Consider the following 7,042-nt stretch of genomic DNA (forward strand, 5'->3'; position numbering starts at 1 on the left):
AGAGGGAAAACATGTCATACAGTATATCTTGAGTCATATTACAGGATCGCCATAGTCACAGAGGAGACTGATCTTTTTGGACTCCATTGTAATGTTAACCTAGAACTAGTGCCAGGAAGACACCCCTTCCTCCTGATCACCACTTATTCTACTAAGAATTCATAAGATGCTGTTTCCACCATTGCACTAACCCATTCATTCAGCCCTGGAACTTTTGTTTTCTTCCAGTGTAGTTGTGTGAAACTGTTAAGGCTACCCACTACAGATCAAAAGATTTGTTCTGATTTATGTAAGGATTAATTTGAGTCTGACAAGTTGTTTAATTTGAGTCTGACAAGAAAGAAGTTTGGAAATAAAACCTCACCGACCTGTCAGTGGGTCAGTCATTACATAATCATGCCATGCACCCAGACATTAGCATTTTTGCCTCTTTTTGGCGAGAGACTGGAAATGTGGGAGGAGGGACAGACAGGCATGACATGCAACAAATGTCTGTTGCACGACATGGTATGCACCATAAACCACTAAGCCACAAGTGCAACAAAGTTTTTAATTCTAGTTGAGAAATCTTAAAGTTTCTATAGATGCCAAATAGCAGAAGGCATGTATATAAAATTATGCAAAAGGGATGTAAAATATTTCCATTGGATGGTTTTGGATATTTCACTTCAGTGTAAACATCATGTAGCTTAAATGAAGAGCTGGAACAAGCTGATCCAGAATATACAGTATATCATAAGTAAGATCATTTAAACAAAGCTGGGTGTTAAGGGGTTTGAAGTGTCATCTACTTCTTTAAGGCCCTGAACATTTATTTTCTGAATCAGCTTTTCACTGTCAGCACGCCCTACATTGACATTTGATTTTCTGCCAAATAGATTTGGTCATCTGCTCTGTTGGAAAAATGTTCATTCAACTCTTAATACATAGTCTAATAACTGGTGATGCTTTTTAACTTTGACAGCAAAATGTGTATTCCTGCAACACTTAAATAAGCACTTCATGTGTTTATCTGGTGTATTGTGGAATATGTGGCAGAGATCCACGACACCTTAGGGCCACAATCTTTGATTTACTAAAGATGTGAGATGAGTATAAATTAATATATGAACTGGTTGTATGGTCTATAAAAGTCCCTGAAGACACAGAGTTATTGAGAACTGATCTTGGGTAGTGTTGTTCAAAGCTGTGTCTTGACATTAGAAACAACAGTTGGGGTCAATGATCATGACTGAAAGCTCCAAAGCAGCTACTAAATGCACTTTATGGTATTTTCCTATGTGCCATTTCTGTCGTCATGAACAAACCTTGAACCTCAGCTCCAAGTCACCACGGATTAAAGTGGTTTAGATTAAAGTGCTTAAAAGAAATGTAAATCTACAATTCTGAGGTGGTCAAATGCTCCAAAACAAATAATAGATAGAAATAATAAATAAATAGAAATAGAAATCTCCTTCGCATACAGTAATATTCCTCACACTCTGCCGGGACATTCATGCCTTCACGGCTAAAATATCTTCAAAGACTTGTTATGACCTTTAAGTAAGAGCCATATAAGATTGGTTTAATGGTAATTTGACATTACATGTTCATGCTGGCAGCACAGTGCCACATGGTGACAGAGGAAGGTGGCATTAGCCCACTTAATGGAAATGCTGTGTGCTGTTATTTTTGAATAATAATTGCCAGGTGTGGCGAAGATGGTGACGCTGACAGTAAGAGCAGCAGAACCAGAAAAATGCATCTGATGTAAATGCATGTCATGCACACACACACACACACACACACACACACACACACACATAATGAGCAGAGAAAGAAAGGGAAATGGCATGACCAAAAGGCAGTGAAGGGGAAAAACAACAACAGATAGTTGCAGGCAGAGATGCTGCTATATCTATTTTTGATGAATGGGTGGCTTGTTGCCCACACACACACAGACACACACACACACACACACAGACTACTGTATTAATACTAATGGAACAATGCTATTATAATAAAAGCGTGTTGCGTCAGGTGATGGGCACAGTGTGAGGCTGAGGAGATGGAGACATCGCACCCATGTAAACACCAGCAGACCTTTTAAAGGCTGAGGAGGACAAGGAGAAGAAGATGAATAGGTCAGAATCCATTATGGCAGACACAAATCCCATGAGGACGATAAAGAATACTGGTAGCACTGTTCAGTTTTATTAACTTGAATGTTACCCATTTTCTCCCTTAAATGTCCTCTTAAGTTGCACATATATAGTACTGTTTCAGTGCGTCACAGAAGTTAAATGACCCTCTTTTAAGTGACATATTCAATCCAAATCCAATACTGTCATTCTGAATCATTTACACATTTGTCTATGTTGTAGTTTTCCTATTTGGCATTGTTGGAGACCACTGGATCTTGGGTAATATTTAAATCAAGGTTTTGTGGGTTTGAACACTGCAGTCAGTGATGGACTGACCCTCCAATGTGGCCATGACATTGAAGAAGCTGATTGTTAATCTTTACCAACTGAAATAAAGGAAAGGGCCCTGGACAAAAAGAGAAAAACAGCATTCAAATGAGGAATATCTAGTCCATTATTAGGAACAGAAAGGGTATTTGCTGTCATCTGCTTTGAGCGAAACTCGGCTGTACAATAAGAACAAGTTAATCAGCTCTACTCCTGTTCCTGTAGAATCACAGTATATAATTGAAAATGAGGATCTTTTTTAAATGTTATATCACGTGCCGTATACTGTATGGTCACACAACCTAGAATAAATATACTGAACAAAATTCACAACACAACACTTTTGTTTTTGCCCCCATTCATCAGGAGCTGAACTCAAAGATCTAAGACTTTCTCTATGTACTCAAAAGGCCTATTTCTCTAAAAATCTGTCAAAATCTGTGTTAGTGAGCACTTCTTTGCCGAGATAATCCATCCACCGCACAGGTGTGGCATATCAAGATGATGATCAGACAGCATGGGATTTATGGTAGAGAAATAAACATTCAATTCACAGGCAACAGCTCTGGTGGACAGTCCTGCAGTCAGCATGCCAATTGCACGCTCCCTCAAAAGGTGTGACATCTGTGGCGTTGTGCTGTGTGATGGAACTGCACATTTTTGTGGCCAGCCTAAGGCACACCTGTGCAATACCCATGCTTTCTGATCAGCATCTTGATATGCCACACCTGTGAGGTGGATGGATTATTTCGGCAAAGGAGAAGTGCTCACTAACACAGGTATTGACAGATTTGTGAACAATGTTTCAGAGAAATAGGCTTTTTGTGTACATAGAGAAAGTCTTAGATCTTTGAATTCAGCTCATGATGAATGGGGGCAAAAACAAAAGTGTTTATAATTTTGTTCAGTGTATATAATGTGTCAATAAACTTGAGTTACTTGGGGTGCACAACCAATGAAGCAATGAAAATCCAATAACTCCCCTAATCTGGCAGCCTATCCACCACCATGATTAACATTTTGTAACACACACATCTAGGTTGTATGCATCCATTGTTCTTAATGTAATAGAAACAGGTGAGGAACTTGGTTTTACCATTCGTCAGAGTTTCAGGTTTGTGCTGTTCACACCAGGTTATGTATATTAGATTAGTATAGAATATGAGTGATAAATACCCTATTTCTGAAACTGATGTGTTATAGATGTGTCAATGTTGTGAAATTGTTTTTTATAGTAGTTTTTAGATGTGTTAATTCAATTCTGGGCTCTCCTTCCTTTTTACTTTTTATTTTGCTTGTAAAAAATTGTATTTGATGAGATTAAGTTGTATTGCGCTCTTGTTCTCATTGTCAAGGGCATATTTCAATTCCTAAAATGCAAAAAAGCATAATTTAATATTGAAAGATATAACCTGTGAAAGCAGTGACTTTCACTGTAGCTTCCACGCACATGCACACAGACTCCCACACTTCAGTGGGCAGGTAACAAACATTTAGACATCCATAATTAAAGGTCAACAGTGTGGTGCAAACAGATATTGAGAGGAAGTCCGTGTTTATGCTAATGCCTTGTCAGACAGAGAGGCCTGCGACTCTCTGACACCATGTATTAATAATGAGACAAGACTGCAAAAATGTACTGGGTATGAACCAAACAATGCCGCTTCTGACAAACACTGGGATCTGACAGCAGGCTGAGTGAGTGCTTTGAAATTGGGCTACGTGGGCATGCAGTGTTTTGAGCATGTGGGGTGTATGAATGGATTTGTTTGTTTATTGATGTTTATGTTTTGTGTTTGTCTCACAGCAGTGGTCTTGTCTGGCCTACTTGCAAACATGCTTGTACACTAGTGGCGACAAAACTGCAGGAAAACACGGGCAACCGAAATGCAGGGGGTGATGGTGGCCTGTTTGGGGATGCCGAAGCGCATTGGACCTCTAGAAAAGGCTCATTAAAACAAGGCATTTATAATTTCCAAACAAAACAGTAAGTGTAAGATAACTTTTAAAGATTTCAAAAATATTTTCTTCAATATTTTTTGATGGGGAATCTGTTAATCTGATCAAATAAAAAAGTGATTCCCAATCTGAGGGATACTAAGAACAATTTACTAGATCCATGTTACACAAAACAATGTACTACTATCAGACAATCCAACAAGGAACTGCTCACAACTTTGATCCACACTATAAGGCCATACCATGTGATGAGATCTAATAAGGCACATGGACCTTACCACACTAAAGTCATGGCCTCAGCTTATAGCCATGCTAGCAGTGTGGCTCTGGTGATGGCAATGTTGGTCTGTCGGTAGGTCTACCACATTGGTCCAGACTGAAGTGCTAATTAGTGCTATTTAGTAAATGTTAGCATGCTAACACGCTAAACTAAGACAATGACTATAGTGAACATTATAGGCCTACCTGTTAAACATCAGCATGTTAGCATGTAGCAAGTACAGCCTAACCAGCCTCACATTTCTGTAGACTCCTAGCCTTGTTTTTCTGGAAATGTGATAGGTATTTTATCAGCTGATTCTAGTATTTTTACTTACTCACATCCGCAGTAACTGATTCTTTTGGCTAATTGGGAGCAGTGGAAATAATTTTTGAACACATCACTGACATATAATCTGCTTTTAAATAGATATGGCAAACATTATGGATTATCATTCAGTCGGGCTTCTGGTCATCAAGTGAATGTAAATCCAAAATCCATTCTGTTTTTTGCTCAGTTTTTAGTCTCTACTGTTGGGGCAGAAAATTGTTTCCCTTTTACATTTAATTTTTTATTATTACTATTATTATTGTTGCTAGGGGTCAGACGCCCGAAGCTGCCTCAAGCTCATGATACACAGGATATACAACTTTTTGAGCAATTTTGCTGGGCAATCTTGCTAGTGGCAAGTCCGACTATGTTTTGGACGGATAGCAGCGGTGCGGGGTGGGTGGCGGGGTGGTGGGGGAAGGGGATTACGTTAGTAATCTTTACTCATTACCATTGACGGCAACGTTGTTCTGCATGATTGCTCTAAAAGTTGCTCTGTGTATCATCAGCTTTAGGCAGCAGGAATCTGGACCAGCTGTATGTACTTCTCTGTTTCTTCTCTTTCATTAATAAATTCTTCAAAGACAATGGTTTGTCATAACTCAGTTATTTGCTCAATCCCTTGCCAGCAATATACAATTACCACGACATCTACCAACCCCTGAAGGGAATATCTAGCTCTTTAGTAAAAAAGCGAATAGGGTACAGTGGACATTTGTCTTTGAAAATAGCTGCCTGCTGTGGCCGGAAACAACACTGAGAGAAGTGAGAGTGAACCAAAACAGTAATCTTGTGGACAAGACTGCTAAAAAATTTAATAAAGCTGAGGAGAGCTGCGATTCTGGTGATAATTCTCTGTAGGTCCAACACTACAAGCAATCCTTTTCATTTATTTTTCACATAGTCATTTGATACATTTACACCTTTAAAGGTTCAGTAGGTAACTTTTATAACAGTACCTTTTTTTTGGCATATTTAATTAAACTGTCACTATATCCTGACAGGATATGAGAAACATCTTATCAAAGCCAGGAGGAGTGTCTAATGTGTCAATCACTGCTCATGTCAATCACTGCTGGTATACACACTACGCAGCCCCCTCCCCCGTGCATGCTCTTATGGTAAATGTCCATAGGATCAGTAATTTCCACACTTGCATGCAATACATTCTGGTAACGCCGGGGTGCGTTTTCGCTCCTCATTTGCATACATTTGAGGTCTAGGCTACTTTATGCAAATCAGGGGTGTCCAGTCCAGTGGCAAAGATGCATGATGAGAAACAGTGGGGAATAACTTTTTAGAGGGGACAATGATGTTTGTGTGGTGTACTAGCCTGTCATCCTCATCGCTCGGCCCGGGAGGGGCATCTTTGAGAAGACGACCAGAGGTGCCAGGGTCTTGGCGAGGCTCTTGCCGTGGAGAGCGAGCCCTATTAGTGGTGCTGTGTGAACTTGTGGGTGTGGTGGGAGGGGCTTAGCAGAGTGATATGAACAGCAGAAAGAGACCCGGAAGGTTTTGCATTGTGTATGTTCAGTTTTTGCCTGGCTTTAATCCCATTAAATTGTATATACATATAAACAAAAAAGGATTCAATGTTTCACCCACAGAATTTTATTCATGACACTGTAGACAAGGATTTTTCTGAATTTAAAAATCTAATTTTCTTTTTATTGCATTGCAAAAACTTATACTCATGACCTGAGAATTTTTTTAAATCCTGTCTGCGGCCCTGGGCTCAAGCACAATAATGACCTGACAAGGTTCCTTTATTCAAAACTGGGAGACTGTGAGGGGCCACAGTGGGTCTGTACAGTGACCAAACAAGCAGAGCGGCAAAGTCCTGCTGGTAGTGATATCATTATGCTGTGTGTCCTGTCTGGACAAGGGGACTAGAGTGAGGTCAGGGGGTATGGGGTGTAATCTCTTGACTGAATAGGTTTGTGTGTGTCTGTATGTGCGTGTCTACATGTGTGTCTGTCTCGCTGGTTGTGTGTCTTTGTCTCAAAGAAAGTGCTTTCGTGTATCTATATTTGTGTGTGTGTGT

The sequence above is a fragment of the Micropterus dolomieu genome, linkage group LG21, assembly GCF_021292245.1.
Source record: "Micropterus dolomieu isolate WLL.071019.BEF.003 ecotype Adirondacks linkage group LG21, ASM2129224v1, whole genome shotgun sequence".
Taxonomy (NCBI): Eukaryota; Metazoa; Chordata; class Actinopteri; order Centrarchiformes; family Centrarchidae; genus Micropterus; species Micropterus dolomieu.